General features: G+C 38.3%; 1 protein-coding gene across 1 annotated transcript in view; it reads left to right on the top strand.

Moving 5' to 3' along the window:
- SLC25A21 (solute carrier family 25 member 21) overlaps positions 1-22,894 on the top strand; it is a 500,058-nt gene that overhangs the window by 105,669 nt on the left and 371,495 nt on the right. The window lies entirely within an intron of this gene.

Raw genomic sequence — 22,894 nt, 5'->3', positions numbered from 1 at the left:
GGTGGTCAGAAAGTAAGGAAGAAAACTACAGCAGGTCCATCATGTGTGGACCTGATGGAAAACGGTGTGAGTCATTTCATAGACTTTAAAGAATGTGTGAGTTATGAAGGGGTGTGTGTGTGTCATTTTATGGATGTACAGATTGGGTATATTATTTTATAAACTTTATAATATTTGTGAAGTTTTATGGTGTCTTCTCTTAGGCCATTGCCTAATCTTTTAAAGATCAGAGTGAGATAGGATCTTTACCTTTGGTGTACAATTCTGGATGTTATTCATATGTCTGGCACCTTGATGGGGGTGATAGAAAGACTAGGCTCAGCTAGAACTGTCACCTGGAGATCCCACCCCTTGCCTGTCCAGCAGAAAGTTCTCAAGAGTTGTTGGATTTCCATGTATGCCAGATCGGATCTACTAGAAAAAATGTTTGATAAGGGCTAGGTGGAAGCTTCAAGTCTTCAAGGTTATAAGAAATCCTAAGATACCACTTCTACTAATATTCTTTGGTCAAGGAAGTCACTCAAAATAGCCCAGATTCAAGGGGAAGGAAGCACAATTTCACTGGGAGGACCAGTGAATAATTTGTGGCTATATATAACCTACTTGAGGCTGCCTCCTGTCATAGAGTATTTACATTCCCATATTCCTACTAAGCGCAAAATATAGTTATCTCCTTCCCATTTCTCCCAAACTTTGATTAGATTATGGCATCTTCCTGAAATCTGCCACTCATTATCTGCCATTGACTGAATGTTTATGTACCTTCACAGTTCATATGTTGAAATCCTAACCCTAATGTGATAGTATTATGAGTTGGAGCCTTTGGGAAGTAATAAGGTCAAAAGGGTGAAGCCATCATGGATGAGATTAGTGCCCTTACGAGAAAAGAGAATAGAGAGGTTATGTCCTCTTTTTCATGTGATGACACAGAGAGAAGATGGCCATCTGTAAACCATGAAGTGGGTTCTCAGCAGAATCAAATATCCCAACTTCCTAGCATCCAGAGGTGTGAGAAATAAATGTTTGTTATATTAGCCACCCAGTCTTTGGTAATTTGTTACAACAGCCTGGACTCAGACATTATCTAAATCAAGTCCAGATGCTAATGAAGGTCCTGGGGTGTGGTTCCTCAGGCCTAGTATTCTCTAGCATAATTCCTTTTAATCTGAAGGTCTATAAGTTAGAGACAAGTTTATCTGTCACCCACTTCCTCCCCATACACCTAACATACAATGGTGACAAAGGTATAAGATAGCTAGGACATACATTTCTATTATCAAAGGGGTAAAACAGGAGGCACATAGCTACAAAGATTCTATAGCAATTTGGATTTCTAGCTATGCAGACATCACCAAATCCTTGATTGGTACCAGTCCTTCTCCCCAGAAATGACTTTCTGTGGCTTTTGATATTGCCATTTGGGCGGGCAGGCAGACTGGCTTGCTTGCTTGCTTGCTTGCTTGCTTGACATTCTGAGTCATTCTTCCTTTTTCTTTCTATGTCTGCAAAGAAATAACCTTCCTGGTCTGATTCCTGCTAGTAAAAGTTGGGAAATCAAGTTTCTCTTTTCTTTTTGGATTGTCTTTCTGTCTTTCAGTCAAAGGTGATACAATTTCCTTTAAAAGTGTGTGGGCTGGGGCACCTGGGTGGCTCAGTGAGTTAAAGCCTCTGCCTTCGGCTCAGGTCGTGATCCCAGGGTTCTGGGATCGAGTCCCGCATCAGGCTCTCTGCTCAGCAGGGAGCCTGCTTCCTCCTCTCTCTCTGTCTGCCTCTCTGCCTACTTGTGATCTCTGTCTGTCAAATAAATAAATAAAATATTTTTTTAAAAAAAGTGTGTGGACTTCCAGGGGCGCTTGTGTGGCTTAGTCGGTTAAATGTACAACTCTCTTTGGTTCAGGTTTTGAACTCAGTGTGGTGAGATCAAACTCCACATCTTCAAGCCCCTCATTGGGCTCTCCACTCAGCTTGGAGTCTGCTTGTTTCTCTCCCTCCCACTCTGTCCCTTCCCACGGTCATGCTCACATATTTGCTCTCTCTTTTTCTTTCTTTCTCTCTCTTTCAAATAAATAAATAAAATTTGGGGGGGAAAAAGTGTGGGCTTCCTGTGAATCAGATTAAAATCCACTTATTTAGACAAAAACTACATCTTATTTTATTCCAAAAACTTGCCCTTCTCAACCTTGATCTGAGTGTCTGGGCACTGTGGGATAATGTCTTTAAAATTCTTACAAGCTCATTTTTCAGTTGAAAAGATCTATGAGGGACACTCTTAAGATTCTTGGAGGCTTAATTATCTAGCAGAGAAGGCTTAAGAGGCATACCAGTATGATTCCTAGAGACTCTACTAGGCATACCCTCAAATGTTTTTGAGATCTCACCAAAGGGCTCTGGAGCTACACTTGACATCTTAGGGCATATCACTTGATTCTAGGGCATCTTTGCCCCAAAGCCATTTCTTTTTTTTTTTTTTTATAAACATATATTTTTATCCCCAGGGGTACAGGTCTGTGAATCACCAGGTTTACACACTTCACAGCACTCACCAAAGCACATACCCAAACTGGATAATATTTTGTTGGGAGAGAGTAGAGATGAAAAACTAGATCTTTATCTAGTTAGTTTAAACATAGAAAGTCCTAGATCTTTATCCTCCCTCTAAATTCTACTATAAAACTGAATAATTCTTTTTAAAATTTGTCTTTCTTCTGTTTTCCAAATGTCTAAAAGCCACAATCTTGTCAAGTTTTCTGCCACTATATAAGACTGCCCCTTTCTCCAAACTCCATTAACATCTTCTTTACTGCCCTTCAGGTACCTCACTGACAGTGCCTCAACTACTAGACTCTAGTACTACTAGTCACTACTAGTCCCCTTGAGGGTCTTCCTGCTTCTGCTCACCAGCTAGTCCTAGAACCAATGTCACTTGTTTTAGGGTTTTGTTACTATAGAGCTCTACTTCTGGATATAGTAAATCTGTTCCAATTCTCTCTCTCTCTCTCTTTTTTTCTTTTTAAAGTAAAGATTTATTTATTTGAGAAAGAAAATGGGGAGGAGGGGCAAGGGGAGAGGGGAAGAGAAAATCCTCAAGCAGACTCCCCGCTGAGCATAGAGCCCAACATTGGGCTCCATCACAGGACCCTGAGCTCATGACTTGAGCTGAAATTAAGAATCAGACAACCAACTGAGCCACCCAGGTGCCCCCCTTCACTTATCTCTTAGTGCATAACAAGCTATTCTAAAATTTAATGGTATAAAACAAAAACCATTTTATTATATCACATGATTTTGTAGGTCAGGACTCTGGGCAGGGTTTCCTTGGTGATTATTTTACTCCATGTGGCATCAACTGTGGTCACTCCATTGGTTTGAGAAATGAGATGGTTTGAGAGATCCAAAATGGTGTTACTCACATGTCTGCTGAGCTGGTGAAGACAGCTGGGAGGCTAGATTCTGTTAAACTGTCAACTAGAACTCTGTTATAACGATAACACAGGTCTCCCAAAGAAAAGGTTCTGAGAGGACCAGATGGAAGTTGCAAGGCTTATTATGATCTTGGTTTTGAAGGCCCAGAGTGCTACTTCCACTTCATTCTGCTGTTTAGGCATGTCCCTAAAGCCAGCCTGCATCCAAGAAAGGGATTTCATGTCTCAACTGGAATATATCAGTCCTGGTGTACAGTATTAAAAAAGAGTCTGTTGTCATCTTTAACCTATCACACTTATTATTCTAAGGTGACCTTTTTTAAAAGAAGGATCATTATCGATTCATGGATTTCAATATATCTGATGTGCTTCAGTGTATTACAGCCATTATTTTGTGTTGGTCCTCAAACTGTCTTATCCTTGACGAATATGAGCTTCCTGAAGTTCTGAATCTTTTGACCTGAATCCTTCTGACCTGACCCTAATCACATTTGATAGCTTCTTTGTTATCTAGTATGACAAAATATTTCAGGCTTTCTTTTGCACATTTCTACCCTAAACCTAGAGTCGGCCATTTATTCAAGAACCCTCAGTATCTTTTAGTGAGAAATAGTGTTTTGAGACCACCAAAAGGATTATAAAAACAGTTAAGCAACTGATTTTTGCACATGCTTTCCCTATTTCCTTGATTTTAAAAAATAATTGTACTGTAGCTGTATTGTCAGAGTGTACAGACATTACATACATTTTAAACTTCCTCTTAATTCTTACTTGATCTTAATTCTAAAAATAACTACAAAACTATTTAACTGTATAAATATTTAACTAAACAATTTTAATGCCATCAGAGAAGGCAAGTTCAGGAGTCTCTTTGTTGCCATCTTGGACCAGAATTCCCAGAAGTCTTTTATTAAGTATCTGTGTTTATTAATGCTTTTACTGATTGGTTTTAGAAATTTGAATAACAAATTATGTCTGATGCATATTTAATTTAAAACAGCATAAAAACAAGCATGGAAAAAATAAAAACATTTTTTTAAAGAACCAAGATATTTAACATTTAAAAGGGAAATTCTAAAACAGAAGTTCCAAAATCTGTGTGTCATAATCCCTGTGCCTTTCCTCTGAAGAGTCAGAGTCAGGGTGGATAGTGTGGGCAGATCCTCCTAAACTCTTTAGGTTTAAAACATTCTTCAGGAGATTTTTTTTTTCTTTTTTTTTTTTTAATTTAAATTTAAATTTTTAAAAAATGCAGTTAATTAACATATAATATATTATTGGTTCCAGAGGTAGAGTTCAGTGATTCATCTGCCTTATATCATACCCAGTGCTCGTTACAATACATACCCTCCCCAGTGTCCAACACCAATTACCCCATCTCTCCATCCCCTGCCCTTCCAGCAACCCTCAGTTTGTTTCCTGTGATTAAGAGTCTCTTATGATTTGTCTCCCTCTCTGGTTTCAGCTTGTTTTCATTTTTTCCTCCCTCCCTCTATGATCCTCTGTCTTGTTTCTTAAATTCCTCATATCAGTGAGAAATATGATAATTGTCTTTCTCTGACTGACTTATTTCCCTCAGCATAATATCTTCTAGTTCCATCCACATCATTGCAAATGCAAGATTTCTTTTCTTTTGATGACTGAGTAATATTCTTTTGGATGTATAGATATATACCACATCTTTATCCATTCATCTGTCGATGGACATCTGGGGTCTTTCCATGGTTTGACTGTTATGGACATTGCTGCTACAACCATTGGGGTCCCCGTGTCCCTTCAGATCACTACATTTGTATCTTTGGGGTAAATACACAGTAGTGTGATTGCATATCACAATCACAGGGTCATAGGGTAGCTCTATTTTCAGCTTTTCGGGGAAACTTCCATACTGTTTTCCAGAGTGGCTGCGCCAGTTGTTTTCATTCCCATCAGCACTGTAGGAGGATTCCCCTTTCTCCACATCTTCAACAACATCTGTCATCTCTTGACTTGCTAATTTTAGCCATTTTAACAGTGTGCTTTCAGGTGATTTTGATGCTTTGCCATGTTTGGACCCACAGGCCTAAAGTTCATAGTGGCAGTCTTCAATGTTTTATTACTCCATCTCTGTATCAAGTCATATGATCAAAACCACATTTTTTTTTTTATTGTGAGTACTAGAAAATTACAAATGACACATATGACTCAGTGTTGTGATTTGTCATCTGTCCTCTGCACAGCATTGGTCTAAAGTGTGTGCCTTTTAATTGTTACTTTAATAATTCTTGGATCCTTAGTGATCTGTGGTGGCTCTCAATCTTTTCTCATTTGTGATTTTTTTTTTCTTTTTTGACTAGAATTGTTGACTTGATTTATTCAATTACTTTGTACTGGAATATTGGTAGTCTTGGCAGGTTATGTCAATAGTTCTTAACCATGGTTGCTTTATAACCTTCTGTAAAGATTAAAAATAAATAAGGATTACCTTAAACCTACCCCTGCAATTTCTGATTAAGGAGGTTTTTGGGTGGGTGGGAGGAGTGGTCCAGTTTTTTTTGTTTTTGTTTTTTTTTAACTTAGGTTAGTACCTTTACATTTATCTAATACCAGAGTGCAGTTTTGGATCTTTCTATTGAAATTTATAATTAGGTGCTTGTCAGCTGTCACATATCATAGGCAGATAGCCAATGACCTCCGTGGTTACAGACAAGCTTTGTATTTTTGAGTCTGTTGAATAATGTAGATCTTTTGAGGTGGTGCCATCTCCTCATTGGAGTATAGAGGTACAGATTTTACTGCACAAGCAGGAAGGTACAGAAATTTAGTACTGCCTTGTCGTCTGCCCCCCCCATCCCGTAAGTTTCCTTAGGTAATAGTGGATTGAGACACATGACCCAGCGTACTATGACAGTAGTTTCCTACCTATGTGTTATTAGATAGTGGTGGCTAACATATGAAAAATGACATGGCCACTGGGAGAAATATGTATTTGTATGGTCTGCATTAATCTTGCAAAATCTAAATGTGTTACTGTTCTCATGAGTTCTCGGGAGACAGCATTTTTCCTGAAGGTTTTCCTTGGCTTCCTTTCAGATGCTATGTTGAGGGAGGAATGGAAGTAGTAGTCATTTTTCAAAAGAACCTAAATAAATACATAAACATTGTAAACAATGGAAGAACTTTACAGATGGACCTGGAAAGGAGCTTTTATTATTTTTTTTTTTAAGATTTTATTTATTTGAGAGAGAGAGGAAAGAGAGCGTGCACAAGCAGTGGTGGGGAGGGGCAGAGAGAGCGAGAGAAGCAGGCTTCCCGCTGAACAGGGATCCTGATGTGGGGCTCGATCCCAGGACCCCAGGATCGCGACCTGAACTGAAGGCAGACACTTAACTGACTGAACCACCCAGGCACCCTTGGAAAGCTTTTAAAGAGTACTAATGAACTGTTGAATACTACATCAAAATCTAGTGATGTATTACTATATGTTGGCTAACAGAACATAATAAAGATAAATAAACACACACACAAAAGAGTAATTTTCTGTCTAAAATATAAGAAGAGTCCTCATTTCTTGCATAATTACAGTGAGTTCCATATTAATTGTAAAGTTTCCTTTTTTTCTTCCTAAAAATATGGTCAAACCTACACACACACACACACACACACACGGTATATACCTTTATATATTTATATATATAATACCTTAAGAATGGTATGAAATCCAAAACCTACAATTCTGTACTCCTAATATAGTTTTCTTTTCCCTAATATGCCTAGTAGAGATAACTTGAAACCTGGCATGGAGTGGGTGATGATACCCTGGGAAACACATCTACTTTGCATGAAATTCAAAAAAGGTTTGCTCACTGTCACCACATATGGATATTGATAAAACACCCCCCCCCCAAGAGCCAAGCAAATCAAAAGCACAAAAATTGATTTTGGTCTTTAATCAATGGGAACTTCTTTCCTGCCCATTTCATAACTCTGCTGCTGGGACTAATTTAATAGTTTTTGTTATGATACATATTTTCTGTTTTTCTGGAATGATTGAGCTGTTTGATAAATAATTATTCAGCAGTCATTATTTATTTACTCATTACCATTCGGGTTTGGTGAGACCCAAGGCCTCCTGCTTTTGCCTCTTAGCTAGTTTCCAGCAATGGACCATAGTCTGCTCTTTGCTACATTGCCCCTTCAGGTCTTGTTTTTCTTATTGCTCTCATACTTCTAACTTTGTTCCGGTTTCACAGCGGTTGATTAGTATCAGTTATCCTGGTATTAGTGCACAAAATGTACACTTCAAAAGGTGTCTCCATTGCCTGGACCGTGTCTTATTTGCATGTTCCAAGGGTCTGGACTTGACACCCAGGCTTCATTTCCTCTAGCCTGTAGTGTGCCCTTCTTAATCTCACGAGAATTGATTTCCAGATTGGTTTGGGATTAATACAGCCCCACCAGTGTGCATGTCTTTAGCCTCAGTGCCTTTCTAAATCCTTTGGCTCACTGTGACTTTTAGAAGTTATTGAAGTCTTGGGAGGAAGACTGGTTAAATTATTTCATAGTTCCTGGATGAGAGTTTTTTTGTGATTAGTGCAACTCAGTGGTTGCTTAGAGGCTTTTGAACTATAACATCTTAAAACGGTCTATAATGAGGCCAGATATTCCAGATCCCACTGTCCTATTTGGCTCCTATTTAAGACAGACGCAGGGAATCTTTGGGGAGAAAGAGCCAGGTGCATCGTGGGGAGTGTCAACATTTGCAGCAGCCTTCAATAGCCCAATACACTTTCAATTGTTTTCTTGCTTCTGCTGGGACCTAAGAAGCCCTGATCCTGTACAGTCTGATGATAGAACTTCTAACTGGTGGGGTGGAGGTAAGAGGAGTAAAGGCAGAACATAATTATGAGTATATACAGACTTTAGAAATCAAAGCGACACCTACTTCCTGGAAACTTGATCAGAGAATGGCCTGCAAGGGGTTTTACTCTATAAGCTGTTACCTTGTTTTCACTTTGATATTAATTGCAGTGTCTCTAACAGAAATTTTAGGATTTGCCATTATTATTAAAATAATTATATGGAGTAATATTTAACAAGATTTTCAAATTCTTTTCCATTCTAAATGCGTGCATATTGAGAGATCGTTTCAGTTTAGTGCCATTCTGAAGCTGTTTCATCCTCTTGCTTCTCCAAATACCTGCACCCAGCAAAGCAGTAACATCCCTCTTTGGGTTAAAAAAGATAGATAAGGCCAAGATATGCCCTAGTCTCTATGATTGTGGGAGAGAAAAACCTAGTAAATGTGATTAGACAGGCAATTAAGAAATTAGATATGTTCTAGCCTTCCTGCTCAGAGCACCAGATCTGGGAAAACTTGACAGCTTCTCTGGAGAGATAGTACAGCATGGTGAAGAGCCAGGACGCAAGCCAGACTGCTTGTTAGAGCTCTGGCTGTGCTACTTACTAGCTGTGTGACTTTAGACAAATTACACAGCTTCTTTGTAATTTTGCTGCCTCTTTTGCAAAATGAGGATTATGATATACTTAACTAATAGGGTTGTTGTGGGAATTAAGGAAGTTCATTTATGTGAAGCACTGAGAACAGTTTTGGGCACAAAATCATCCCTCAGAGATGTAATAACTGTTGTTGTTTTCAGGTATTGAAATGAACAACATTGGTAAATGTCAGCATTAACTTTCTTTAGCACATTTCCCAGTACCAGTAGATAACATAATCCCTATAACCCCTCCGTCATCCAGAGGGGAAAGATCACAGTCTAGAGCAGATGAATTGTGACTCTTTAAAAACCCCGCAGTGAGTCAATCAGGGAATCAGATCAAGAACCCAGGTTTGCTAATTCCCAGTCAGGTGCTGGACCCTGATCAGGATGAATGATGTCGAACAATGGCTTTGCTGTTCAGAGCCTGACCTTCCAGGTCCAAATGGAGACTCCAAAACAAACAAACACGAGTTCTTGTTTTTGTTACCCTGGGGTGGAAACTGCTTGAGACTTTGGGGAATTCAACTCATTACTTTGAGTTTCTGAATGTCTTGGGGTTTCTTCAAATGGAGTTCCTGTCATTATTTTGTGGTTCTCGATGAAACCTAATTTTTTCACTTTCCAGTTCTGAAATATTTGCGACGTTTTTCCCAGCAGTTTGTCTTTTTACTCCACTGTCCGTGTTCTCACAGACTCCCTTAAATGATGGAAAGTATAGGTTAAAGAAATAATTACAGAAGCATTATAGAATCCATTAATTCTAGAATGGCTCCCAGAGATCTCTCCTTCGTAATTACAGTAATTTAAAACACACCTGTATTACACTACATACTTTCATGTTCCCTAGAAATCTTCAATATAGGGATTTGATTATTTAGCCTCTCTTCTCTAGATAACTGCATCCACAGAAATGTTTGTGAATTTTAGAGCCATGTAACTTCAGATTTGAAAGGGGTCCTTGGAGATCTCACACACAAGTGGTTTTAAAGATCTGTTCCACTGAATTCTTAGCACTTTGAAATCAACATGTTGTGGGGCAAAGGGAGGAGGAAGAAAAAGTGTCTTCCTTTTTCATTTCCCCCACTATTTTTTAAATGTTTTAGATATTGGTCATCATCATGATATTTATTTTAAAGAGGAAAGTTTTTTTCACTTGGAGTAATGTTTAAGAAACAATGATGTAGACCAATTTTCTCATTTTGCCTGGTAGGAAACAAATGGTAAGTAACACTTTAATCTTTACAGTTGGGATTTTGCCACAAATTAAAAAACTAAAAAAAGTTGGAGATCATACTCCTTAATTTAGGTTTAGGAGAATATCCATCTTCACTATTATAGTCATTCAGTATTCATTATATAGTGTAATGTTTTACCTTCCTTTTCTCTACAAGCCTGAAGTCTCTCTTGGTTTTTAGTGCTCCATGACTGTACCCTACTTTAAGAAAGCCCAAGGCTATACATAGAAACTCAAGTTTCTAAAACTAAAGAGAATGATTAGTCACTTTATATGAAATCAGTGTTCCTATAAATAATGAGGCACAAGTTCCAATGGTATGTCCAAAGTTGGCATTATTTCTAAAATCTGCTTACCTATAAACTTTAATGTTATATATCAAAGTATGCTTGCACTGAAATTTCTGTGAATAGGTAAGTGTATTTTTAATCTAAAATAAGTAAGGATCTGCCTTCAGCTCAGGTCATGATCCCAGGGTCCTGGGATCAAGTCCCTCATTGGACTCCTCACTCAGCGGGGAGGGAGCCTGCTTCTCCCTCTGCCTGCCGCTCCCCCTGCTTGTGCTCTCACTCTCTGTCTCTCTGACAAATAAGTAAATAAAGTCTTAAAAATAAAAAGACTAAGGAAGAATAAATATAACATATTCTATAGAACTTCTATTAAAAAATTAATAGCCTACTATTACTTTTCAAAGAGGCATGCTTAAATTTGCATTTATTATTTTTTTAAAGATTTTATTTATTTATTTCATACTTAGACAGAGATCACAAGTAGGCAGAGAGGCAGGCAGAGAGAGAGGAGGAAACAGGCTCCCTGCTGAGAGCCCAACTCAGGGCTTTATCCCAGGACCCTGGGATCATGACCTGAGCCAAAGGCAGAGGCTCTAACCCACTGAGCCACCCAGGTGCCCCTTAAATTTGCATTTAAATAAGAAAAATAAACATTTTATATTTTTGGTTTTTTTTTAAATATTGGGAAATATTATAACCAAGATTATAAAAAAAGAAAAACCTAACATATTAAGAGTTTAAAATATCATTAACACTAAAATGAGAGAAACTGTCTTTAATATTTGGCTCATTTTTAAAATATATTTTTATTCATGCCTCTATCTACTGAGTGTCCACTGTGTGCTAGATTTTGCTTTTAGCACTGGTGATGTGATGGAAAGCAAGACATAGTCTCAAGGAGCTTGTATTCTGGAAGAGGAGACACACAAATGAATAAGCAATTATAATAAGGGGTGATAAGTGCTGTGGCCCTGGTAAGAACAGGGAACTTCCAGGACATGCAGGCGGGCACTATCTTCTCTATGGCAGGGGTAAAGATTAGCCAGGGGAAGCTGCTTCCGAGAAAGGTAACAGCCTGAAATGAGACATCAAAGGCTAGTACCAAAGGCAATTGGGAAAGAGCTTAAGAGGGTGGAAAATTCATGCTAGGTAGAACAAATGAAGTGACAGTAAGGGAACACATGGGATTGCAGGTGACTTGAATGATGGTGGGAGGAGTGGAAAGGGGTTTATCTTGAAGTGTCTCTTATGCCAGGCTAAAGGGTTGGGCCTTTTCCTGGAAAATTCCTTAAGAATTTAGGCAGGGAATGGGGTGCCTGGGTAGGTCAGTCAGTTAAGCATCTGCCTTTGGTTCAGGTCATGATCCAGGGGTCCTGGGACGGAGCCCTGCAGTATCGGACTCCCTGCTCAGTGGGGAGTCTGTCTCTCTGCTCCTTCCTCCCCTCACCCGTGCTTCTGCTCTTTCTCACTTGTTCTCTCAAATAAATAAATAAAATCTTGGGGGGAAAAAAAGAATTTAGGCAGTGAAGACTTTATCTTAGATTTGTAGTTTTATAGGATCATTGGCTATGGTGAATGAATTAGAGAAAGGTACAACTGGATAGTTGTTAAGGGAAACGGAAAATGGGGTTGGTCTAAACCAAGTTGAAAAAGTGGAGAGGAAGAGAAGTGGATGCATTTAAGTAGTATTAAGAAAGTGAAAACAGGGGCACCTGGGTGGCTCAGTGGGTTAAGCCTCTGCCTTCAGCTCAGGTCATGATCTCAGGGTCCTGGGATGGAGCCCCACGTCAGGCTCTCTGCTCAGTGGGAAGCCTGCTTCTCCCCCTCTCTCTGCCTACTTCTGATCTCTCTATCAAATAAATAAATAAAATCTTAAGAAAAAAAAAAGTGGAAACAAGAGAACTTTGGTCATATTTATGGCTAAACGTGGGGAGGATTTGAGAATGTCTGCAGTGTGCTGACTTGGGCTGTTGAGTGGCTAGTTCATCCGTTTCCTGGAAGAGGGAATTGGAAGAAGAGGACGATTTGGAAGATGGAGTGATGCCGTCAGTCCTGAATGTATTGGGTTTGGATTTCCATGGGTTAAGCAAGTGCAGATGTCTAATAAGAAGTGTAATATATAAATCTGGAGTGTTGGAAAAATATCTGACTTGGTAATATAGAGTTGGTATTCTCTGGCATGCGAGGAGGAAATTGAATCTGTAAAGGAAGCAGAAGAGACTAATAGCTTAGTATCATGGACCCATTGTTATAAAAGGAAAATTCCCACATGCCTTGTTTGCACCATAAATCCATTTGCCCAAAGGAAACTTTCCAAACTTTCATAAATTATTTTTTTAGGTTCACTGAAGAAATTAGTAGGTTAATGAATCTTGTAATGTAAATAATGCTTTTAAAATATAATTAAATGTGATGTGATGAGCACTGGGTGTTATACACAATTGATAAATTGTTGAACACTACAAAAAATGAAAAACAAAGTACAATTAATATCTGCTTGATTTATCTTTTTAAGAAAAATTTTATATATTTGGTTTTCTTAAATCAAGTTATATCTAAATGATATTTCTGTAAGGAGGAAGGGAATGTACCTGGAATTCAAAGTGCACTGTTGTTTTCTAATTTAAAAAAGAAACTTCAAAAAAATGAGAGTCTAAGAAATTCCTTTGGACATTGTTAGACATCTTTGCGAAATGGTAAAATTAAGCTTGTTGTTTTTATTTCATTTGTAAGGTTCTTTACCTAGAAGAAATTGAAGGGTATTTTGGAAACAAGGTTGATGATATCTAGAATAAGAATTTTTTTCCCTCAACATAACTTGATATTTTTGCTGTTCTTGGAAATCAGAACAGACAGTTTGCTATGTCCTGAACTCGGTTTCCAGCTAGCCATGTGGCAGTTGAAGCAAAAAATTTCACATTCTGCACTCTATTTGCTCGCCAGCTTTAAAAACATATCAACAAAGTGAGAGTATCGAATTCACATGTCTGTTTTTCTATGGCAAGTAAAGGTTACCCCTTAATGTATTAAGGGGGAGAGATCATGGAGGAAAAAAGTTACATGGGAAGCACTTTCCTTAGCAGAAAATTGTGTAAATCGCAGCTTCTCTACTTGATGTGGTGAGAAAAATGAGGATTGATTCACTGAAGTTTTCCTGACCTCTTTACACTCATTTACCTCTAGTTAATCTAGTTTAAAGGTAGAATAATATTTACAGTCTTTAGATTTAATTTGGATTAGGAAAGCTTTCCTAGTTTTGGTGGGAATGCTGTTGAATGAATTGGAATTCTTAATCACTTAAGCAAAAATTTATCCAAGTTGTCACCTACTAAATAATGCATGATGTAAAGGAAAAAAAAATTGATGTTCATCATGTTGTCTTAATTGTTATTTAGTTGTATATTTCAGGCCACTGCTGGATTTGACTGTCCTGCATTATGCTAAAGTGGTATTACTGGATTTGGAACTGGAAGCACCTTTCTCTCTTATATATTTAGTTAAATATCAGAAAAATCTGTAACTAGCAATTGTTGTTCCTACTCAACAGAAATAGATCAGATCCAAAAAAAAGAAAGAAAGAAAATAGAAACAAAAAATAGATCTACGTGGTGGTAATAACTTATGTCCTAGTACTCACAAACTGATTGTTTTGTATTTTAGTACAGCATGTGGATTGGTTTATCAGAAACAGCTAGTTATAGACCCAGATTCACCATATTCCCAATTTGCAAATATGCAAATAATGAATTAATTTTGAACCCCTTCTCTGTGAAAGGCACTGAATTACTGAAAAGCTTAAGGCAAAGCCCCTTCCTTCAGGGATTTACAAACTACGTAAGGAGCAAAATAAATATATAAGATACATAAGCTAATTTTTCCTCACAAAGGCAGTGTTTCCAAGAACTGCATTTTAAGCCTTTTGTTCTTTTTTCTGTCTCTATCCTTTTCCTTCTTCAGGCCTATAAATATAAGAAAAAGTGTATTTCCATCTCCAAACTCCTGCATAATCTAAACCCACATTAATATCCATCTAAATTCTGGACTTTTCCCTTCAAATGTCCCACACAACCTTGAACTCAAAATGTTAGAATGAATTCATCTTTCCCAGCCCTACTTTCATTTCCTGATGTATTGTCTATTTACCTAGTTGCTTAAGCCTTAAATATGGGAATTGCTTGATTCTTCACATATTAAATCAGTCAGTGAATACTTAGAATTCCTTTTCCTCTGTCTCTCTCACTTTCCTTCTGGTCTGTCCACTTGCCCCAGTTTCTACATCCACAATCTGAGCCTAAGCCTTTACTCTCCCACCACCCCCGCCTTTGGGCTACTTTGATCACCTTTTAATTGGTCTTCCTATCCCTGGTCATCTTTCAATTCATTCAACATGGTTAAACGTAAATTTAATTATGTCACTCAATTGCTATTTAAATGCCTTTAATAAGTCCCAAGACATAATTTAAGCTTCTTACCCAGTGTAAAAGATCCTTCTCACTAGCTTCACCTGCCTCCACCATGCATATAAAATGACTTGTAGTTCTTTGACTTGTAGTTCTTTGACTCATCCTGCAACAAACTACTGCACATCCACCAAAATCTTCCTCAAGTGCTAGTTCCTCCAAGAGGTTTTGCTGAACCTCCCTTCTTGTCTGATTTACAGGGTCTTTGCTGAGGTTCCAAAATCTTATCAAACTTTACTATAATCTTCAAATTACTTATCTATCTCTATACAAGATGGCATTTTAAATTTGTTTTATTAATTGCAATTAATAAGTGATTAATTGCAATTAATAATAATAATGGATTAATTGCAAATAATAATAATTGCAACTAATAATGGATTTCACATTAAAATCCAGTTTCTCTCAAGAAACTGGAGCCTGACAACAATGAGCATCAAGGCCCCAATTACCAAGAGTAGAGTTGCATTTCCCCCTTTAGATGTCTGCCTTTCCCTAATGCCACAGTCTCCACTGGGCAACTTCTGGCTGTGAGGCTATGAGTTTGCCTTCTAATTGAGCTTGGAGGGGCGCCTGGGTGGCTCAGTGGTTAGCCACTGCCTTCGGCTCAGGTCATGATCTTGGGGTCCTGGGATCAAACCCCGCATCGGGCTCTCTGCTCAGCAGGGAGCCTGCTTCCTCCTCTCTCTCTGCCTGCCTCTCTGCCTGCTTGTGATCTCTCTCTGTCAAATAAATAAATAAAATCTTTAAAAATAAATAAATAAATAAATAAATAAATAAATAATTGAGCTTGGAACCCCATCCTGGAGTGTCCGGCTACGACCTTCTGAGACTCTAAATTGAGAGCATATATTCCCAATACAAACTCACTCCCAGTATTGCTCTTCAAGCAGTCTGCGTGTTTGGCAGTGTGTAAGTTTAGGGAGACTTTCTAACTACAACTTTTGCCTTGCACAGAAAATCTATTTCTCATACTCTTTATTTACAGTCAGAAGGGAATGCCTTCTGAGTAACCAATGCCCCAGGTTTCCATGTAGGAGTGTTCTCTTGAGGGTTGAAAGCCACGTTAGATCATTGAGGGTTGGGGACTGCGCCTTTAGTGCCTGTATATTCCAGTGTCTGGAATAGCACCTCCCACACCAAAGAGACTCATTACATTCCTCTCAGATAGGCATATCTACATAGTCGAATAGTACTCAGCAATGAAAGCAAACATTCTAGTCATCCATTCAACCACATGAATGAATCCCCAAATAATTAAGCTGGATAAAAGAAGCCAGACCAAAAAAAGAGCACAGACTGTATAATTCCACTTATGTAAACTCTTACAAAATGCAAGTTTATCTATTGGGATGAAAAATAGATTAGGGATTGCCTAGAAAGAGGCAGGAATGGGAGGGAGGGATAATTAAGGGGGACAAAGACACTTTTGGGGTTGATGAATATATTCCTTAGTACCTTGAATTGTGCTAATGGCTTTACAAGTGTATGCAAATGTCAAAAAATTATCAAGTTGTACATTTTTAAATAATATGGTTTCTTGCATGCCAGTTATACCTCAGGTAAAAGTAATGCCAACAAGAAGGAGGGATGAATGTGTCAATGAATGTTTTTAAACTTTCCTGCTGTCAGGGCCTCCGGCCAAGAGGCAGGCTCCTATCTGCTCGTAACCATGGGGCTTTAATGGTGGCATCTCACAGCGTGCTTGAGCTGGTGGTTCCCATCCCCTCTTTACCATCATTGTCCCTCCCTGATGACTACTGAACAACTCTTCTGTGTTCTAAGGCAGGGTCAGATTCAGCTGTTTGGGGGGTATTGGAAGTAACTAAAATTTTGGATGATGGGATTATGGATTATATTCTAGAATAAGCAAAGACGGGTTTAGGGAGGGGCATACCCCTTTGTCCATATGGTGATAGTGGAAGTGAGGGAGGCCTATGAATGGCAGAAATCCTAGGAGACCCAGGCCAGTTTGGGGACACAGAACTCCTGGTATTTGTGAGACTTGGGGCACAGGAATATTTGTATTAAGGAAAACATTTGTATTAATCTCCAAGAAAAGTACCCCCAAACAACTGAAGCAAGTTCAGTCTGCAGTCTGTAAGACCAGAATTAAATGCAGCACAATTCTAGAGCCAAGGAGACTATTCTAAACCTCTTCCTCCAGCATTCTTCTCACTTTGTGAATATTCCCTAAACTCTTCTTTCAGGACACACTTATTCCATAATAGGAAATAAAACTAATAAAATTCAAAAGAGTGAATGAGTATATTTGTGATGATTAATTTCAGTTAAAAGGATAAATAGCATCACATCTTGCTGTCTTCACTTGGAGAAGTTAGAAATTAAGAAGACACATAATATCTGGGTTGGAGAAAGGAGAGGACCCTCACAAAATGCTGAATGCTGTGAAGACACACTTTGCAGATGTAATAATTTTGTCGGTTTTATTATTATTCATTTTTGTACTGACAAATAGAAGGTGGTTATACCCTATGTCTCTCAGAAATCTTGAGCCCAATGGATGGGACTAATATATTTAGATTACAAAAGACAGGGAATGGTTATTATGATATACTTAGCTATCACAAGTCAAAGAACATGACAGCCAAAAAAGCAATTTCAGACTTTGGGCAGGTAGCCATATTTCTTGTTTTTTTTTTCTTCCATGTAATATAGTGAGCACTGAGCCGAAAACTCTAGAAACACACAAAAAGTGTTTGATTATAAGATCATTCCATACTCACAAGGAGCTTTAAGTTTAAATAAAGGCAAGAAGATATATGCAAATGAAATAAGAAAAGAACAGAAGCAGAAGAATCATGGGGGAAAATATAAACATCTGCAGAATATAGAAACATCTTCCTAAGTGATTTCTCCTGTCAGTGTGCAAACAGGATTGTTGAAGTGATTTGGTTGAGCAGAGCCATATGGGCTTAGTTTGGAAGATGATTCCTGGCAGCATTCTGAAGGAGGAGCGACATGATTTGACAAAGATGATCTATGACGACTTTTGGGCTGGGGGAATGTAGTTAGGAACAAGAGACTCTAAAATTCTCTTGAAATGTGAAATATGACAAGAATCAGATACTGCTGAAATGTAAGCTAGAAATGTGCCAGGAGCATAAGGTCAGAACACACGCAAGAAAAAAGGGAAAGAAATCACCAAAATCACCACTAAAATTTAGTGGAAAACATTGTTAAGTAATGGGACAAAAGAAAAAGAGGAATATAAGCATGAAAAAGCAAGGAAAAAGGAGATGGAACTCTAGCCTTGGTTGATAAATTATCAGGTAATGGCTTCTTTCATAAGGAAGTAATGCTGGTGATTCTAGGGTTTCCTTGTGTAGAGGATTCAGGTAAAACTCAGAATCAAGTTAACTGATCATTAGTAGCAGAAGATCATGGTGATGGTACATTATGAGAATAGTCAGAATTCAAAAATCCTGTCAGAGGGGGCTCATGGGTGGCTCAGTTGGCTAACCATCTGCCTTCATCTCAGGTCATGATCTCAGGGTCCTGGGATTGAGCCCCACTCCTGGCCCTCCATTGGGCTTCCTGCTCAGCAGGGAGCCTACTTCTCCCTTTCCCTCTGGCCCTCCCCCACCTGTGCTCTCTCTTGTGCATGCTGCATCTCAAATAAAATCTTAAAAAAAAAAAAAATCTTGTCAAGGAAGGGAAGTAGGAAGGGTATGTATGCCACGCTAGTCATATACCAGCAAAATGACTTAACTGTTAGGAAACTATTTGAAAATTTTTAACTAATTCTGTTTCACAAAAACTCTGAAACAAAGTTCCTCAAAGCACCCCACTCAACACTCAGCTCTCTGCCCCATTCCATCCTCTCCCTGACCCACTGCCCTCCCTTCTGCTTAAAGATTGTCTTTGGCTTCCAATATGTTGCGATGCATGTACCAGGGCACATTGTAAAATAATTTGATGTTCATTTATGGAGAGAGAAAACATTTCCTAAATCTTCTTTCCAGGCCACCAGTAAACCAGTGACAGGGCTAGCTAAGTAAACAGGAAAGCCAGCATCCTCTGCTTCAGAAACCAAACACTCACACAAGGACTGATTCTCTGGGTAGGTGGGTCAGTCATGTCTGAACATCTGCTTTTCTTAGCCTTTCCTCTGCTTTCCTCTCCCTTGGTGTATAAAGTCCTTTCTTTATTCATGTGAAAAAAGGTTCCCTTTGTTAATAATGGAACTGAAGCAGATTTGGATGACTTAAGCTTTAAAATTTTAGAAAGTATGGGGAAGGGGTAGAAAAAGAAACCACCCTGATTCATTGATTAAGGATCATGAAAAAGATATAAGGAGGCATTTTGGAATTTTTTCAAGATAAGAAAATATTTTTTAAAAAGAAAAATAAGAAAATATTTTATCCCATTGGTAATTGTTAGATGTTACGATAAAGGAGTTAACAGAGCAGGTATATTTTAAAACTACCGCAGCCATCAGAAAGGAAGGTGGAAATCCACATACTGCATGGGAAGAGTTGGCTTGAACCTCTGGATTCCACTCCATATTCCTGATCTGCAGTTACTTTTTGATTATAGCACAGCCTTGGCAGAAGAATCCAACTTGCTAAAAGTGTTCAAAAAAAAAAAAAAATCTCTGGCATTTCCTGTTGGTTGGAAGCTGTTTGGCTTTCTGCATTACTATTTAGTGTTATCATTGGCCAAGTACCTTTGCTGGGTAGAAAAATACTGGTGCAAATTTTACTGGCAAGGTGGGAGTAGAAGCCATAAAAATTCTCAATTTCCCTTTAAAAAACTTAACTCATTTGTCCAAGAGGAATGAATACAGAAGGACAAGAGATTTTAAACTTCCCGTACATCTGGGTACAGCAGTGTATTTTGACTCCAAGCACAATAAAACAACCTCACTTGCTGGAGGTATATGACATAATGACCCAAATATGTTTTTAAAAAATCATTTATTGCTGTACATAAACAGCGAAGTTAGCGCAAGGGATGATAAAATAACACGGGTAATTCTTCCTTTAGCTGGGAACCATCGGCGGCCCATTAGGATTCCAGATGTAGCTGTGTGTGCTTTTCCATTTGTTTTCCAATGTCTAGTGCTTATGCCCTTGGTACCTTGACGGTGCTTGTCAGGCATGTTGGCTTTTCAGCTTGAGGTCTTCCTTGGAGAAACACACTGATCGGGCTCTGGGCTATAAAGCACACTATTGTCTTGGGCCCAGTTTGTTGAGAATATAAGACCCAGGGCAGCCTCCTGCCAAAGGTCAAATACCAGCTTGACCGAAGTTCCTCAAGTCAACACTGGACCTCCCCAGACAAGAGACACTTCAGCTCTTCCTGAAGAAAAAAGTGTTTTTATGTTTTTATCACTCTGTAATAACAGTGATTGTTATGTAGTACAAATAAGCTGGAATGCATTTTGATAACTTATTTATTATAGTTACTCTCATGAAAAACAGCTGACATGGCCAGAAGCTAATGGATGAAATAAAAAAATATATATATATTCAACATTTGGGGCATTTAAAAAAGAAGCAATCTCTCAGTCCAAGAAACAGTCTAATACGCAGTAGTGGAGAGTCGAGTTGTAAAACTGTACAGATAGAATCATTGTATTTCAGGCAGAGAGAGAAAGCAGCTAAAAATAGAACCATGGCTAATTTAGCGAGCTCCCTGACTGCCAAAAATGCATGTCTGAAATCAGGTGGGTGTTTCTTTATGAGTCACTTAGCCAAATGTAAAATTTATAGCCCAGTCTTGTACAGAGTCTAGCAAAGATTCGGAGCATCAGTTTATTACGGAGCTACTATTAAGGATGCTTAAAATTCCCCAGCTTTACACTCCTCACCCCAGGGTCTAGCCTTAGCTAGTTATGATTGGGCCTGGCCCAAATGCTCCTATTAGACAGGGATTTAAGTATTCAACAATACAGTTAGGCTCTTTCTGTTGAGCTCAATGCTCTTCCTCCTGGGGAGCTCAGCTCACCCCTTCTGTGTCCAACAACAGCAACTTCCCTTCACTTCTTACCAATTTTCACCTGTGCCCTAGCTTAGCCAATTGAGGGAAATAATGCTTAAAGAAAACAAAATAAATAGCAGATGGCTGAATGTACTTGGGGATGAATAAATTATGGCTGCAAAGGGGGAAAGTGAGTTGGTGGATGCACACTGCTGTATTTGTCGCTGACATACAGATGCTCGGCATGCTGACCTCAACGTGTATCAGGCCCTCCGCCATTAATCACTCCACATAATCTAAGCCAGAACTTTAAGGAGCCCAAGGGATTGGTGACTCCTTGGAGTGGGAGATGAGAAAGCTAACGAGAGGCAAAATACAAAGTGTGAAAGTGGATCCAGATAAGATGATGGTGGCTTCCTGGTGCCCCAGAAACTCAAGTGATTTGGGGTAGACTTCATTTCCTGTGGACTCAGATGTAGCGCTGTCATCCGAAGAGCTGCATCTTCTGGTTGGTTCATGCTCTCAGATAAATAGGATGATTATCTACCCCCCATGATATCACAGTGCCATCCAGGAAACTTTTCTAAATGGAACACAGTGCTCAGCCTTCTAGAAATCAAATGGATTATCAAATTCGTCATCAATAATAAGGCATAAGATACTTGTAACACCAAGTTTCTTTAACAAATTTGGGATTTAAATGTAATTTTTGTTAATAAAATTTTTTTTTTAATCTGAAAAATTTGACATGCTCCCAATGTTTATCTAGCCATCCATGGTATGTTTCTCTCAGTCAGGCTGCATCTCTGACAGCTGTATTTCCAGACTAAGGGAGTAAAAGTATATTTCTATTACCCTTTCAATAGTTTCATCAAGAAAGGGTACCACGATAAAAGGAGGTTAGAAAACAAAAGTAGATAAATAATAAATTTAGCTTCTTTCAGATCCACTTCTAATTTCTATTAGGTGTGCCCAGTTTCTTGTAGGTCCTGGAGTGATAAATGTCAAGTGCACAGCCTTTCTTCCTTTTTAAGTTTGAATAAGATACCATTGTATGGATAGACTACATTTTTTTTTGTCCATTCATCTGTTCATGGACATTTGCATTACTCATATCTTAAAGGGTTCATCTTAATGTATTTTCTGAGGAAACTGAAATAAAAGATGCTATGAGGAAAACTCAGCTAAGCAACAAGGAGAACGAATGGGTGTGTAATGGCTGAAATGAAGAAAATCCTGTCCTGTGCTAGAGCATAGATGAACCTTGAGGACATTTTGCTAAGTGAAATAAGCCAATTACAAAAAGACAAACACTGTATGATTCCACTTATACAAGATATCTAAAGTAATCAAATTCACAGAAACAGAAAGTAGTGGTTACCAGGGGCTGAGTGAAGGGTTAAACGGGGAGTTGTGTCCTGGGCAAAGAGCAGCCATCTTACAAGTTGCAAAACTTCCAGAAAACCATAGCATAATAATGTGAATATACTTAACACTATTGAACTGGTCATTTAAAAGTAGTTATGATGGTTAATTTCATCTTGTGTATTTTTTTAACACAATTAAAAGAGAAGATAGACATTAGTTGCATTCTCTTTTACCTTTTTACTATTAGTTAGGAGCAGTCCACTGGTGTATGTTGGGATTCGGTAACGAATTTAAGTTTTCATAAAAGGCAGTTTATAGATTCATTATTTTAAAGTGAATTCCTGTTACAATTTTATAACAGTTACAATTATAATGAAAGATAATTACAATTATAATTTTGCCAATCTTGTTTCATTTCTCTGTCTTTTAGGGGGAGTTTTTAAAAACAATGAACAGGCTCATTTTTAGTTATAGACTTAGCACTTGTTTCAGAAACTCAGAATGCTTTGTTTCAAGACTCTGTCATGTAAAAATTTTATGATTCAGTTATAATACTTTCTATTGTACCTTAAGTTCTTCAAATGTAAAATTTAAATAACTGTATAGGAAAGATGGGGAATGTCTGATTAAGGATTAGGAATGTTGAATGGGAATGATTGAAGCCTTATGACTAAATTTGGTACCAATTAGA

Source organism: Mustela nigripes, chromosome 13, assembly GCF_022355385.1.
Source record: "Mustela nigripes isolate SB6536 chromosome 13, MUSNIG.SB6536, whole genome shotgun sequence".
NCBI classification, from domain to species: domain Eukaryota; kingdom Metazoa; phylum Chordata; class Mammalia; order Carnivora; family Mustelidae; genus Mustela; species Mustela nigripes.
This window is presented reverse-complemented; position numbering and strand designations above follow the sequence as displayed.